This window comes from Felis catus, chromosome A2 (genome assembly GCF_018350175.1).
Source record: "Felis catus isolate Fca126 chromosome A2, F.catus_Fca126_mat1.0, whole genome shotgun sequence".
Classification (NCBI taxonomy): Eukaryota; Metazoa; Chordata; class Mammalia; order Carnivora; family Felidae; genus Felis; species Felis catus.
Genome location: NC_058369.1, coordinates 49,880,601 through 49,897,662, shown reverse-complemented (window position 1 = coordinate 49,897,662; position 17,062 = coordinate 49,880,601). Strand labels below are relative to the sequence as shown.

The 17,062-nt window shown below is 42.2% G+C and overlaps 1 long non-coding RNA gene across 1 annotated transcript in view; it reads left to right on the top strand.

Moving 5' to 3' along the window:
* Positions 1-10,492: 10,492 nt before the first annotated feature.
* The window catches only part of LOC109496972, a 703,487-nt gene continuing 696,917 nt past the window's right edge, over positions 10,493-17,062 (top strand). The window contains exon 1 of the long non-coding RNA XR_006594810.1: positions 10,493-10,867. This is a non-coding gene — a long non-coding RNA (uncharacterized LOC109496972). The remainder of the gene's footprint in view (positions 10,868-17,062) is intronic.

Below are 17,062 nucleotides of genomic sequence, written 5' to 3'. Positions count from 1 at the left end.
CTGATCCTGATGAGGCTGCACATTCTTCATGTGTTTTAAGGCTCCATCGTATCCCATGTTTGACAGCATGCTTTGTCTCTACAAATCTCCTTTCCAATATTCTCTTCTCTCTGCCCCTGGGAGGTGATGTCAGAAAAGGTCACCAATAGGCTCCCCGCCCTGTCCCTTCTGTGGGGTTTGGCCAATGTGGAGTCCCAACAAGAGATAGGGTGGGAAGGGAGCAGAGTAAGGTCAGAGCGTTTATTCTCTTGACTTCCTCAATCCCTATGCAGTCAGTGACACAGATTCAGTCCCCTATGTGCACAAGGTGGCTTTTCTACATTGCTTCCATGTTCAGGGACCTACTTTCTCTTTTTGTCCCTCAGTTCCCAAGCACCCAGATAACTCCACTGCTATTAGCCCAGGTTCCTGTACTGTCCCTTGAGTTTTGGAATGGATCCCTTTGTAAATCCCTCTTTGAAATGTTCTTGAGTAGTACATCTGTTTCCTGTTGGGACCCTGCTGATAAACATGATCTTAGTACTTGTAATGGGTCTCACAAACTGATGGGGTCATTGCCCTGTTTTATAAGCCATGATGTTTAGGTCCAGGGAGACCAAGAGTCTGACCTCTACTGAGTCTTCTGGTTGTGCTGACAGAGGATGAAGCAGGGTGGATTTTCATTAACAGGGATTTTTTTTTTCAGGAAAGCTAATTTCTAGCATTTAACTATGATGCAGTGTCCAAGCAGCATCATTAATGCTTCACTTAGTCTTCAGTTACAGGATCTTCTGGTCCTGGTTTTGTTTGTGTAGCTGGAACACACTCTAGAGAACACATGACTTGGTTATTAGGTAGGCTGGGCTCACATCCCAGCTTTGCCGAGCCCTGCCTGAATGACCCTGAGCCAATTAATTAATCTCAGGCAGCCTCAGTATCCTCATCTGAGAAATCGGTATTATAATAATAGTAGCTGCCTCAAGACTGTCATGAGTTCATTCTTGATTGTACTTCCCGCTCTTGTATATGAGGATTATATAAGACATGCAGAGGGGTTAGGAGGAAGTGCTCAAATATGGTAGATGCAATAATTATAAATAACGATCACATTATTTTTACTTTCTATTCAGTTAAGTTATTGTGTCTGCTGAATCAAAGATGAATTTTCTCCATTCCTTACAAGATTCCATAGCTATGAATTTTAACTCTGCTTGCAGAGGACCACAGGATTACCCCTAAATCATTTGACTTCTGATGTTTCTTCATCCTTAAACTGGATGTAGACTCACAGACCACTCCATGCAGCTTCCTGTATATGTTTAAGGATCACTTTCAGGTCAGGACTTGGATCTTCTCTGTAATATCCATGACTGCATTGTAGTTTCTCCCTGGAAATGTCCTGCAACACAAAACTCATTTCTTATAGAGCCCCTGATTCTATGTTTACATAGTTCTCAAAGAATAGTATTCATTTTATTAAGTAGATATCTGCCTTCTTTGGTACTAATTCAGGATTTCTCAACCTCAGAGCTCTTGCCATTTTGGTCTGGATCATTCTTTATTGGGAGCGGGCCTCCTGTGTGTTGTACGTTGGGCTGTATGTACTAGGATGCCAGTAGCACACCCAGTTGTGGCCGTCAGAATGTCTCCAGACATAGAGAAATGTCCTCTGGAGGACAAAATCATTGCCAGTTGAGAACCACTGCTTGAAATTAAAAAAATCTGCATTCCCCCCCCCCCCCCCCCCCACACACACACACACTGTTTGCTATAGAGCATTTGAGTTTTGGGCCAGCTTCACCAGTGTGGACAGTCCTACCTGGATATGTTCTATTTTCCAGTGGTTTGAAAATGGTGTGAAAAGGCCTTTAGAACTTACTGCACTTGGGTATGTTCCAGGGATGGTCTTTGGAACAGGGAGAAACAAGGTATCTCCCTCTATTGCAGGACATGAGCACACTGGGTTTTATTTCAATCATTTATTGATTTTTGACGACTTCAACACATCTTTGATTCTCATTTTACTCCTGGTCAATACCAACTCCAGAGGACTGTGATTAGGAAATGATCCCACACAGTCCCCAGAGACTTAGCCACGATCATAAACTCTGAGAGGGCAGGAGTCTTTGCCTCTTTTTTTTTTTTTTTTTTTTTTTAATAAATCCCTACTGTTCAGGATGATGGCACATTGCAGGTGGTTGTATTAGGGTTCTCCAGAGAAATAGGACCAATAAGAAAACCAATAAGCAATTGGCCCATGGATTTTGAAAGTGCACTTTGGCAGGCCCAGAATCCAGCAGGCTGGAAACCCAGGGAAGAGGTGTAGTTCAAGCCTGAAGGCCACCTGCTGGCAGAACTCCCTCTCTTGGGAGAAGTCAGTCTTTTTTGTAAAGTCTTCAATTTTGTATGCCTATCCACATAATAGAGGGCAATGTGATTTACTCAAGTTTACTGATTTAAAACAACCCCAATCATAAAATACCTTCATGGAAACATCTAGAAAAGTGTTTGACCAAATATCTGGGTACTGTGGCTCAGCCAAGGTGACACATAAAAATAACTATCACAACATTCAATGAACATTGAGAAAACCATCAGGGTTGGCAGAGATTAAACCAAAATCATGTTACTTATGAAGAAACTGAGGCCCAGAGTAATAGTTACATATTATTACTTGGAGATGAAGTCAGGACCACAGTCCAGCCTTCTGACTCCATTTACCTCTCTCCCTCCTTACCCTTTTCAGCTCGTATTTTCCTGTAGAGACCATTGAACATGGAAGGTTCTGCTTCCCTTTGCCTCCAAGGTCAAGGCCACATCAGGAATTACTCAGTACTTCTCTTTTATGCCAGCATTCCTTTCTCATTTCTTCTTCAATCATCTCCTGGAGCTTCCCCCATCCTAGCTCAAAGCAATCTCATTCAGACTGTATGATAGATTTTTAGTGAAATGGCACCTTCTTCTTTTCTTAGAAACAAGTTGATAGTGGTGAGAATGCTTTTCTTGTCCCCTTGGAAAAAAATAGGCATCAAATAAAAACAGTGATTTTCTCTATAACTAAATCAGACAGTTTATCCCCCCAGGCTATTGACACAGGAGACTCTAAAGGGGAAAACATAGTAAATATTTTCAGCCAGGGTGATTCACAGTGAATGAGACAGCAACATATTCCAACTGATAACAGAAATTAATTCAATATTTCACTTAAGGGCAGGAGAGTTCATAGCAAATGTGGTCCCCAAGTCCCGAAATGAAACTGTAACAATTTCCTGTTCCTTACTAGAGGAAACACTCTATGGGGAGGTTATTGTGATTGCCCTGCCTTTTATTTATTTATTTTATAACAAAATACTTGGCAATTTGCATGGTGTTTGTTTCTTGAAACCTCGGGTCAAGATTCTTGGGGACATTCAAGCCAATGTTACTTTCACCAGTTTAAAACAAGTCATAAATTTAAAATGCTTCACTGATTGAGATGATTTCATTTTAGTGTTCAGGAGATGATTTCAAGCAGTGTTCTAAAATTATGCTTGCTGCTACAGCTGCTAAAAAACAGTCATTTGGGGGTCAGTCAGTCTTCTCTAGGGGCAGCCACAGCCAGATGGTGAAGCACTGGGAAGGGAAGACATTGGGACTACAGGGAAGGTATGACTGACCTTGGAACTGTGGTTGAAAAGGTCAAGAGTAGGGACCATACCTCCTAGGAGCTGTCTCAGTTTATGCCTTGTATCCTGACTTACCTAGTACAGTACACACAACTTCGGGTGGTTCCCAGAATATGCCTAGTGAGGTCGGTGCATTTGCTGTCCCGTCAGCTGGTATGTACGTGGCTGGCTCCTTTATATCTTTCAGGTCTCAGGTCAGATTGTTAACTCATTAGAGATGCATCTTAATTACTCTCTATCATAGTAATGTTTGTTCTTTTCAGTATGGTCTCAGTGTTTGTACACTTTCCCCCCAATATGTTGAAATCCTAACCCCTAACAGTGATGGTATTAGTACGTGGGGCCTTTGGGAGATGATTATGTCATGAAGGTGGGGCCCTCATCAATAGGAATGCTGCTCTTACAGAGAGACTTCCTCCTTCTATCATGTAAAGGTACAGCGGGAAGGCGCCAACTATGAAATAGGAAGGGGGCCTTTACCAGAACCCAACCATGCTGGTGCCTCAGTCTTGGAGTTCCAAGCCTCCAGAATGCTGAGAAATAAATTTCTGTTGTTTATAATCTCCCCAGTCTGTGGTATTTTGTTATAGCATCCTGCATGGACTCAGACACCTTCATAGCATCATTCCAATTTTAATTCTCTTGTGTATTTATCTTTTTGTTTGTTTTCTGTCCCTACCTAGCTATGGTGTTCCAAGTGCCTGGCACTATGCCTAACTAATAGTAGGTTCTCAATAGTGTGTTGAATAAATAAAAAATAGGGGCACCTGGGTGGCTCAGTTGTTTAAGTTCCGACCTCAGCTCAGGTCATGATCTCATGGTTCATGGGTTCGAGCCCTGCATCTGAGCTGACAGCTCAGAGCCTGGAACCTGGAGCCTGCTTCAGATTCTATGTCTCCCTCTCTCTCTGCTCCTCCCCTACTCGAGCTCTGTCTCTGTCTCCCTCTCTCTCTGTGTTCTTCCCCAACTTGTGCTCTCTCTCTCTCTCTCTCTCAGAAATAAATAAATAATCTTTAAAAAATACGTGAATGAGCAGAAGATGCTGTATTTGTAGCTTATGGAAAGATAGCAGTAGTGATAAACTTTCAATCTAGTGGCTTAATAGAAGTTTATTTTTTCACTTATGTCAAGTCTAATTGGTGATGGTGGGGTGGCAGGGCAGAGATTGAAGACAGAAACGTCTGCTCCATGGAGTCATTTTGGGATCCAGGCTGACAAAGGTTGTCTTACCTACTATGTGTCTCCTACAGACATTGGCATCCAGCCAATAGAAGGGTAAGACAGAGAGCATGGAGGATTGTGCAGGAAGTTTTTATGGGCTGGGTCTAGAAGTAGTGTGTATCACTTTCACACCTTTTTTTTTTTTTTTTTTTTTTGGTTAGGGCATGATGAGCAAGACAGAGCCTAGATGTAAAGGGAGCTAGAAACATCCTAGACAACTGCTTCCCAGTAACTACTTTATGGGGGGAAGCATGAATTTGTGACAGACAGCTAGTCACCTCTGCTTCTAGGGCTATGGCACTCCGGACCTAGTCCCACTGCTATTTCCATAACACTGGGGCTCCATTAGGGCAGAGATGGTCTGTTTCATCAACTTGAGCTGGGAGCCTAGCACAGTCAGTATTTGAATGAATAACCACGCATCTCTTGATCACCAAATGGATTTGGGTGCCAGGGCATACACAGAACTTTATGTTGTGTGAACACATAGTAAGAACTCCATAAAGACTTGGAATCAACAAAGAACACTTTGTCCTTTGAAGACAGACCAACCCTTGACTCCATGAAACACAGAAGGTAGCAGAACAAGTTCTGAAGTGACTTTCTTTGCCCCAAAAGGAGCAGAGTACAATAAAAGACTCCAAGAATAAAGCACATTAGCTCAAAAGCTGTGCAAGAAAATGGCCTCTAACCCTGCTCTTTGGGTCTCTCATTGTGTTTTGCTCCTTGGAGAGCAGTGAAAGTCACTTCAGAACATGACGTTCCATCTTCCAATTTCTTCCTAGAGATAGAAAGTGAATTTCTATTCTACTTTTTTCTTGACCTCATGTTATGTTCCATTGTGTGTGCTGCTGTGGATACAGAGAGAGAGAGAGAGAGAGAGAGAGAGAGAGAGAGAGAGAGAGAATCAGCCTGTGGTACCCAGCACATTTTAAACTCCTGTAGTCTAGAAAAGTGGGGAGTCCTTGAACTGAGATCACTGAGTGGGGCCCTAACCACCCTTTTGTGGGAGGTTTGACTCTTCAGAGGTGTATGTCCTTTCACAGAGGTTTATCTCATAAAGGGGAATGTCACACTGGCCACCATAAATATGCTGATGAACTTTCCTTGTTTTTCTCCTCATTGCCACGGTGAAGGGTTTTGCTGAGCTCTCACACAAGGGAGCAGAATTGGGAGGAAAATTTTTCCTGTAGATTACAGAAGATGGTTATTCCAATTCTGAGATTTCATAAACTTCATTGGCTGGCTTGAAAAGGACTACACTATGCAATATGATTCTGGAAGTTTGACGCTTCATCTGAGTATCTGGCTCTGTTTTTATGATGAGGATACAGAGAAGGAAAACCACATTCCCATGGCCCAGCCTCATCCTTCTTGTGCCTCCTCTTTCATTTTGGTTCCATGGCCACAGCAAAATGATGGTTCTCAGATTTTATTGTCTCCCTGTGTCTCAACAATAATGCTGTCTGTCATCATCCCTTACATTTTATCAAGTGCTTTTGCCTAGGTATGTTGTAGAAATGCTTTGAAAACTATGAGTGCTTTGCAGACGTGTGTAAGAATTTCACATTCTCAAAACTAGTCAATTGGCCAAGATGCACCATGTCTGATGGCATCATCATTTTTAAATTTAACGATTTTCTCATTTTTTATCCTCATAAAACCCCCAAAGTTACCATTAGCCTATCATATGTCCCAGTGTTGGAGTGATAGTTCACAGGTGAGAAAATGGGGGCTGGGTGAATTGCCCATGGCATGGAGCTATTGTGTGGCAGAGTCTGTTAAACCCTCTTAGTCTTAAGGAAATTCTGGCAGTCAGGCATAGCATCAGATGTGACATCAAGGAAACCCGTATCTCTGGTGCACACATTTCTGAGGTATGTTGTTGGAGTGATTGATCCCTTCCTGAAAGAGAGGCAGCATGACCTATAGACAGTGTACACACTTCAGGGATAGACAAATTGAGGTTTAAATGGAGGCTCCAGCATATAACATCGGGCAGTTCACCTTACTGCTCTAATCCTTACCCACACTCTTCTACAAACACTAGTGAAATGCCTATCTTCATCAAATTCTTACAAAAATTAGAAACAATGGTGTCAAGGTGGTCATTCCAGTAGCTATGGCTATGTAACAGACACTGCAAACCTAGTGGCATAAAACAATAGCCATTTCCTTGTGCTCATGGTTTCTGGAGGTCAGGGACTTGAGTTGGGTATGGCTGTAGCTTATCTTTGCTCTGGGATGTCTAGAGCCTCAGCTGGGAGGACACCACTGGCTGAGGGTGGGGATCTTCTGGTGGTTTCTTCACTCACATGTGTGGTACCTAGCTGGAATGACTCCAAATCTCGGCTTAGTTATGGCTCTCAACTGAAGCACACAGATGACCTTCCTCTTGGCTTGAACCTCTCACAGCATGGCGGCTATGCTCCTAGGGGTGCCGTGAGAACCAATGTGCTATCAAGGGAGTCAGACAAAAGCTGCAGTGCCTTTTATGACCTAGTCTCAGAAAACATGTAATAGCACTTTTGCTTGAAGGAGTATGGCACATCCATTAAGATGTAGTAGCAGCATCATTGAAGAGACCAGGAAGACCTGCTGAAGGTGATACTTTTAAATATCTCTACTTTCACAGGTAACAGGCTTTAAATAATTTAAAGCTCTTTTTTAAAAATTATGAGCTATTACCACGGAGAGAAAAGCACACACACATAAATACTTAGCTTGATAAGTTATTATCAAGCTAATCCTTATGCAATTACAGGTCAAGAAACAATGGCCAGAACTCACAAGGCTTAAGATACGCCTTTCAATGATAACCTCTTTCTGCCCCATGAAGGTGACTACATGGCCAGCTTCTGTGGTAATCACTGGCTATGTTTTTCTGTATTTGAACTTAATACAAATGGGATTATTGCATGTGCTCATTTGTAGGTTTTTTGTTTGTTTGTTTGTTTGTGAACTTGTGAAGTCCATGTTGTATGTGTGGCTTTAGCTTGTTAACATCACTGCTATAGAATATTCCATTGTATGAACATTTATCCATTCCGCTGTTGGTGGACACGTGGATTGTTTCCAGTTGTTCCTAGCAATTAATGCAACCATGCACATTCTTAAACATGTTTTTTGTTATACCTGCACACACATTTCTCTTAGAGTATGCATTCAACATTAGCAGGTTGTGGCAGACTCTTTTCCAAAGTGATTGTAGCAATTCATGCTCCCAAACATCACAAGAGAGCTCTATTGTTCAAATTTCATCAATGCTTTGTATTATTAGCCTTTTCCTTAAGCTTTTTTCTTGTTCTTTTATTTGCAACATATTTTTCTGTTTTCTTGTTTTGCTCAACTCTTTGTGTTTATTTCTGTGTATTAGATGAAACAGTCACCTCTCTCAGTCTTGAAGGAATGGGCTCTTGTGTAGGAGTTGAATCTCATGGGTCAACCTAGCTTTTGGCTATCTCTTGAACGTTTATGATTGTCCAAGCAGCCTACTTTGTTTTTAATAGCTCTCACTTGTTGTTGAGGTCGTGTTAAGACTTATCAATGTTCTATAGCTGGGTCATCTTAGCTATATTCAGGCTGATGGGAAGCCAGACCCCCAGGTAGCAGCTTTTAAACTATGAAAATATATGTGGTCCTATTGGGCCACATACACAATCCCTGGTGGCTTTCAGAACCAGGTGATCTGGAAGTGTTGCCTGGGTGATAGTACAAAAATCAGGGCTCCAGATGAGTGTATAAGCTCATTTTTGAGAGTGATGGGTGAACTGGAAGGAACACACAAAGATGGCACCCACCAGCCTACATCCCTTGAGAGCCTGCCTGTAGTCACCTAGATGTGTGCCAAACCTGAAACCTGCCTCACATTGCAGTTCTCTTTTTCTTCTGCATAAGCCCATCTTTTGCTGGTAAAATACTGGCAGGTTTTTAAAATTTATTTATTTATTTATTTATTTATTTATTTATTTATTTATTTTAGTCTTTTACTTATTATTGAGAGAGTACAAGTGGGGGAGGGGCAGAGAGAGAGAGGAAGACAGAGGATCCAATGTGGGCTCCAGAGCTGACAGCACTGAGCCCGATGTGGGTCTCTCGAACCACAAGATCATGACCTGAGCCGAAATCGGATGCTCAACTGATGGAGCCACCCAGGCACCCCAGCAGTTTTAAAGGTCAAGAAGTCTCAGGGGACCCAGGAACACCTAGAGCCAGGTGTTTGAAGGGGTATCTCCTGGGTGCAGCCATAAGAACTGGGGTACCAGACACATGTGAGAGCTTTCCTCCAAGAGATCCTGACACTCTGGAGCACAGCAGAGGGAGGGCTTGAGTAGTGCCTGCCTTCTGAGGTTTCTGGAAAGCTTTATGGCCAGCCCTTAGATGTGTGTTTAATCAGGAGCCTGCCCCTCAGGCTCCGACTCTGAAAATAAGCTTCTGGGTCTCTTTCACAGAAAGACTATGCCCTGGGGATAGCCGTTTAAGAACTTTTATGCCATTGATTATGGTCCTGGGGAACCCATAGGTGCCCAAGTGTAAGCCCCACAGGCCACTGGAGCCAGGCATACAGAGGTATCCAGGCAGCACCTGCAAAAATCAGGGCATAGGCTCTAGACAAGGGCATAGGCTCCTTTATGGGAGATATCGGCAAGCTAGAGTGAGGCAGAGAGTGTACAAAGATTGTGTCCACCTGCCTCCCTTCCCTGCATGTGCCCCCACCCCCTGTCTCTGGTAGGCGTCTAGATGTGTGTCTGACCAGTAGCCTGCCCCTTGGGCCAAAGCCCCTGGACAAGCAAATAGGCTTCTTTCTCAGAAAGGCTGGGGGTGGTAATTCAGTTTGCTGTCTGTGCAGTGCACTGGGGATGGGAGCCTGCCAGGACTTGCCTCTCCAATTGTACAGTCCCATGGGACCAGGAACGCAAACCACCCTGGCCTCCAGGGCCAGGCTGAGAGGGGCATTCCCTGGACTACAGTGGCAAAACCAGGCACAGATATGTGTAAAAGCTCCCCTCTGCGAGATACTGGTGATGTGGAGCATAGCTGAGGGAGAACGAGAAGGTGGCACCCACCTGTTGGAGGGTGAAGATGGCACTTGCAAAGAGGAAAAGAAAAAGTCCATTGGGGTGCATGTGCCCCTATGAATCAGCACTTCTGTATCCTTTGGATAAATTCCTAGTAGTGCTGTTGCTGCGTCTTAGGGATTCTATGTTTAATTTTTTGAGGAACCTCCACACTGTTTTCCAGAGTGGCTGCACCACTTTGCATTCCCACCAACAGGACAAGAGGGTTCCCCACCAAATTATGGAATGTGCATCAACTGATAAATGGATAAAGAAGACGTGGTCTATGTATACAATGGAATATTACTCGGTGATGAAAAAGAATGAAATCTTGCCATTTGCAGCAATGTGGATGGAACTAGAGGGTATTATGCTAAGTGAAATAAGTCAGTCAGAGGACAAATATCATCTGTTTTCACTCATATGTGAAATTTGAGAAACTTAACAAGACCATGCGGGAAGGGAAAGAAAATAATAGTTACAAAGAGAGGAGGCAAACCATAAAAGACTCTTAAATGCAGAGAACAAACTGAAGGTTGATAGAGATGGGGGGTCAGGGAAAATGGGTGATGGGCATTGAGGGGGACATTTGTTGGAGCCTGCTGGCTTTAGTAAGGTAGAGGGAGGGCGTGAAAATGGCACCAGTTGGGCCCTACAGGCCACAGCCCCTGAGGCAGGTGCTTTCAGTTGAGCAAAGGAATCTCACAGCAAGTCTGGGTGATTTGCAAATGGCTGTTTCCAAGCTGGGCCCCGAGGGCAGGTGAGTTTTCTCCAGACCCTTAAGAACAGTTTCTCACTTTGCCCCAGCTCTTGTGTTGTCTGGTGGCACTTTTGCTTTCCAGTCAGATGTTTGGAGGCTTTGTCTTTCACGTGCAAGTCTTAAAATCTGGGGGTGCCTGATGTGGGGTACAGACTCTTCGCTCCTCTGGGAGAAGTTCCACGCGTGTGAGTTCCCTCCTCCCCTATAGTGGGTGGATTGGGGTGGGCTTTATGCTAAGATTGTGCACAGCCTTTCTTACACACTTCCTTGTGGGCCTTCTCCCTTTTCCTCATGGGAAGAAGCTGTCCGGCCGCTAGTTTTGGGGTCTTTTTTAGAGGAAATTGTTCTGTATGTCACTGTGGATTCAGTGTGACTGTGGGAGGAGGTGAGGGGTGAGTTCAGGCGCCATCTTGGACTGTGTCCAGCCTTTAAAATTTTTGCCACTGTAGTGGGCATGGAGTGGTACATCATTGTGGTTCTGACATGTATTTTCTGAATTATGAATGAAGTTGGTCTTATTTTCATATGTTTATTGGCCATTTGGACATACTTATTTGATGAATTGCTTATTCTTGTCCTTTTCCACTTTTCTATTTCATTTGCCCTTCCCTTAGTGATAAATAGGGGTTCCTTCTGTGTTATGGGTTGTGATATTGTGATTTGTAATGAGAAATATAGGGGCGCCTGGGTGGCTCAGTCTGATTTCGGCTCAGGTCTTGATCTCACAGTTTGTGGGTTTGAGCCCTGCACCAGGCTCTGTGCTGACAGCTCAGAGCCTGGAGCCTGCTTCAGAGTCTGTCTCCCTCTCTCTCTGCCCCTCCCCCACTCTTACTCTGTCTCTCTCTCTAAAATAAATAAACATTAAAAGAAATAATATAAAAAAGAAGTATGTATTTGGTCTTTGTCCCTGTTCCCGGTACAGAGCTGCACCACTTGTGGATATTCCTAAGCGTTGAGAGCAATCACGGTGCCCTTTTTTATGTTAATGAGGTGACTTTTGGACCACTCTTTGGATGGGGGCTGCTTGCTGGGGGACCCAACCTTGTGATTAGAAGGCTGGACCTTTTAGTTCCAATCCTTGACCTCTGGGGAGAGGAAAGGGGCCGGAGATTGAATCAAGTGCCACTTGCCCCTGACTTAATCAACTATGTAATGAAGCCTCCATAACTACCTGAAAGGACACGTTTCAGAGAGCTTCCAGGTTGGTGAACAGATGGAGATTTGGGGATTGTAGTGTGCCTGGAGAGGGCTTTGAAGCTCTGAACTGTCTCCCCTCACCTTGCCCTATGCGTCTCTTCCATCTGGCTGTTCCTGAGTTATATTTTTTTGTAACCAACTGGTGAGCTAGTAAAATGTTCCTCTGAGTTCTGTGAGCTGCTCTAGCAAATTAATCAAACCTGAAGAGGAGGTCATGGAAACCTCTGATTTAACCAGTTGGTCTGAAGCACAGCTGTTACCTGGGCTTGCGGCTGGCATCTGAAGGGAGAGGGGGCCAGGGAACAGACTTGTAGGACTGAGCCCTTAACCTCTGGCATCTAATGCTTTCTCTGGGTAGATAGTGTCAGAATTGAGTTGAATTTTAGGGCACCCAGCTGGTGCTGGGGAATTGCTTGTTGGTGTGGGGGAAAGAAAACATCCATTGGAATTGTTTCCAGAATGTGTTTATGGTCTTTGTTAGTTACGTAAGTGACAGGTTTCTTTATCCCCCTGTAACTTACCTTTTCTCTTTGTTAATGGTGTTTGTATGTGAACATTTGTGCGGTGTCTCTTTCGTTCAACATTATGTCGTGAAGTTTTTCATATTGTGTTGGTAGCTACGGTTACACGTCTGCATAGTACTCCATTGTTCTTAACTCTAATACGGGATTTTTTCTGTAATGGTTTAACTGCTTTTTTTGTATTTTGTTTAAAGACTCTTTCCATATGGTGAGATCTTATAGATACTTTGCTGTATTACCTTATGGGAGCTTTAATATTTTGCCTTTCTAATCTCAGAAGTCAGCAAACTATGGCTGGCAAGAAAATATGGCCCCCGCCTCATTTTATTAATAAAGTTGTATTGGAACACAGTCATTTATTTACATATTGTCTCTGGCTGCATTCATGCTACAGTAGCAGAATTGAGTCTTTGCAACAGAAACAGTAAAACCTATAAGACTAAAATATTTACTTAGTGGTCCTTTGCAGAAAAAAATTGTTGACCTTTGATTTAGATCCACAGCGTTTTTGGTGAAAGTTATTTTGGTTTTGTATGACCAAATGGGCTTTTCACTTCCTGAGTGAAAAATCTTCCTTCTTTCCACAAACCTTTCATTCAGCAGCTACCTTGTGTGAGGCCTTATTGATGATAAGCATTGATGATACATAGAAGAGAAATATAGTTTGTGCCTTTTTGGGCTTCACAATTTGGTGGCATTGTGCTTGACTTGAATGGGCTTTGTCATACCAACAGAGCTGTGTGTAAGTTAACAAATGTTTACTGAAGAGATTTTGAAAGGTACCACCTGTTAGGTTAGGGATAAGAAACCTATAGATAAATAAGACTTTCTCCCAGCCCCCATCTACAGTCTAGTAGGGTGGCCATATAGAATGTTAAGCGGTCCATACCATGATGAGCCCACACTTGACAACATAGTAGGTGCTCACAGGTGTGGCTGTGTGGATCCAGAGGAGTGAGCAGCATACCATTTTTGGTGCATGAAGTATGACCATGACAGAAATGGCCAAAAAAAAAAATCATGATTTTAATGTTACTTGGAAAGAGGTTGTGAAGCCACCCCTTTCTTACTCTAAGCAAGTCCCACTATACACTCTGTTATGAGGGGTGTGAATACTGGTCATGGTATTCATTAAATTAGTCATCCTGATAATTATAGGAGCTCAAAAATAACTACTAATCAGCCCAAAAAGAGAGCTAATCCCAGGATTCATTGAAATGCATCTAAGTTAGAGTTGTTAATTCTGCATACATGTTTAAAGTAAGTTATATATAAAAAAGAGGTTATATATTCCCTTAAGGCTCTTGATAACCTTATATGGCATTAGAATGGCAGTTCAGCATTCCTCCCGCAATGTTTCAAAACTACATGTGAGACTAGATGGTAAGATATTTGAAGTGTCTATACATAGGGGATTTTTTCCCCCCTCTCTCAGTAGATTCCATTGTAAAGTGACAGGTATGGGAGAGGCACTTGTCAGGAGACTGTAATTACAAAATAAAAGCACTAACAAAATCAGCTTATTAAAAAAGAAAAAGATGGGTGGGCATGAAATGGGTTATGACAATCCAATAATTAACCAGTGGCCAAAGCCAGTGTTTTTCACGTTTGAGTGATGGATTAGAATATCTCACATATAGTACTGAAGCCCCAGTTGAAATGTAATTACTATTCACGTTATTAAGAACTCTGATCTGGGCTGCTGCTATCACTAGTATCTAATTTGGTTTTGTATCTTGGTGTCTTCACAGTTTCACTTTCAAATAACCAGATTATGAATATATTGTTTGCTTTTATTGACCAAATGATCTAATGCAACTGCTTTGTAGATGTTCCTATTTGTCATTCAGTGAGTAGTATGGGACATGAGTCACCTGAGATTCCTATTTCTTCTGAAGGTCCCTGGATTGGGACAGTACTCAACTAGAAAGGAAGCAATGCCATTACTTCATTTATCAATTGTATGGTCAGATTGATGACTGAGTGACATTATTGGAAACTCAGTCTGCATGTTCCATTCTCTTTGTCCATATAATATTTTTTTTAATGTTGGGGAGAGAGAGAGAGAGAGAGAGAGAGAGAGAGAGAGAGAGAGAGAGAGAGAGATTGAGGGTGTGAGTGAGGGAGGGGTAGAGAGAGAGAAGGAAAGAAAATTCCAAGCAAGCTCCATGCTATCACCTCAGAACCTGACTCAGGGCTCAAACTCACAAACCATGATCTCGTGACCTGAGCCAAAATCAAGAGTTGGATGCTTAACTAACTGAGCCACCTAGGTGCCATTGTCCATGTAATACTTGTAGATTGGCTTTTTACGGGGAAGTGTTCCAACCAGCAACTTGGCACCCCTTTTCTTACAGCATAGAATGGGGTGATGGGAAGGATTGATTGATTGATTGATTGATTATCACCTGTGCACCAAGTACCAAGCTAAAAGTATTTAGATTAGAAATTGTCAAACTTTTCCTTTTGAGGGATAGAAAATAAATATTTTAGGCCTTGTCACAAGAACCCAACTGTCTTTGTAGCATGAAAGCACCCATAGACAATAATGAAACAAGTGATATTTCTGTGTTCTAATAAAAGTTTTTCTTAAAGCAGGCAGTGGGCTGGTTTTAGCTTGTGGGCTACAGTTTGCATAGCCATATTTTTGAGTGTTGGGGCCAGAAATGTTTTGAGAAGTCCTCTGCCATAGCTCAAGTGATTTCAAACCATGGACCCTAGATCTCCAGGGTTTCCCGGGATGGATGGGCCTCTGCCCTACTTCTTTTCAATTGGAGTAGTGTAATATTTTATTCTTCTATATTATGGGGTATTACACAAGATTTCATTGGAGCAAAGATTTCTTAACTAGTTTTTAAAAGTTTGGAAAACCCACAATTTTCCTCCAACTTTACTTTACATTTGAAGAATTGAGGGCAATGGAAGCTGTGCTTTCCCCCTACTAACTAACACATTTAGCTACTGTCAGCAATGGGACTTGTACTCTGCACCAGTGGCCTCAGACCTTCACCATGCTGCCTGCATGCCATCAACATTCCCTTCAGAGGAAAGATTTTGTCTATTTTTATTTTATTTTGTTGTTGTTGTTATTATTATTATTATTATAACAGTCACTTACCAGCATCGGCGATTTGTGAACAGATTTAGTTTCAAGAGATGAGATGTAACATTTCTCTAGAGCAGAGAACCCCAACGATTCTAGATAGAGTGTCTTACAACAGATTTTGAACTCCTGCCCCGTGACCTTGTCCTTGCGAAGGTCCATATGATCGTATCCACACCTTGGATGGTGGTAAAGAAAGGTCTGTGATCTCATTTTATGGAGGCTGGTGATAGCAATGTTTATTTTACTTCATTTGCCTGCTTCATATAGATCCACCCAGCTATCATGTTTCCATAAAGACACTCTTTGCTTCAAATTACAAAATGGAATTTTAAATGAAATTAAAATAACCTATGGTGTTTTTGGCCTTGGTGGGAGAATTTGTGCAGGATTTCCCAGTTTAACCACAGGGAAAACCTGACGGCCGGAGTGCAGAGAAATTGTCTAGTTTTACATGCCCAGATCTGCCCTGCTTGGGACCTGAATTCCCATGTTGGGGGAGGTCTAATGGGTTGAAGGCAATCAATTACCCCTCCATTCACTGACTCTCTGAGGACTCCAGGCAGGCAGCCACCCTGGAGTACATTACAGAAATTTTGTAAAACCTTCCAAGGAAGGAAAAAGTCCAAACTAATTTTCAGTTTGTATCTCTTCTCATGAATATAGAGTAATGGAACCTGAAACAAGGGTCCTTTCAGAAAAGAAATAGAAATGTTCTACTCACTTAAAGCAAATGTTTCTTTTAAAACTTTCAGGTTATTTCTATACGTATGGTTTATTTTGGAGAGAGAGGAGGAGATAGATAATATGATAGAAAATTCTATTCCAGACAACCAATGATAAATCTCCCTCCTGTAAAAAAGACCATTGATTTATAGATGTCAGTTTAGAGTCTTTCCTATTGCGTTATTCTTTGGCACAGAGAATATGGTGTTTGAATTAACATCATCTAATTATCGCATTTTGTTGTTTTTGATGTGAAGCATCACTTTGAGGACATGTATGTGAGATGACATATAGAAGCCACCATGATGGAATATTCCACTGTGTGTGTGTGTGTGTGTGTGTGTGTGTGTGTGTATTTTCTCAAGGAAGTAACATTCAGTGAAACAATCAGGGTTTTATTTTGCTGGATCATTTTAATAATTTGTTTGTTTTAAGAAAACAGCATCATTTATGTGGGAGTAATGATGGCACTTGTGAAAGAAATTTAAAATGTTTTCCTGATGGCTTTTTTCTATGGCTTATTGTTATTTTTAAATTGACTTTTCGTTCTGGAAGAATTATAGCAGCATTATAGAAAGTACTGAAAGCAGAGGGAAAATATCACCTCTGTGTACAGATGACTTATAAAAGGTAAGCTTGGATATTTTCAGTTTTCTCCCAGTTCCAAATCTTAGAGTCCTCTGTTTCAGAATTCCAGAGAACTCGGTGAACTGGGAGTATCGCTAGCCTCATACCTGCCTTGAAGTCTAATGCATCTCAAGACCAGTGGATAAATAAGAATTTAGATAGCTGAGAAGATGGGGATGGGCAATCCAAATTGGGGGGAGACGGAG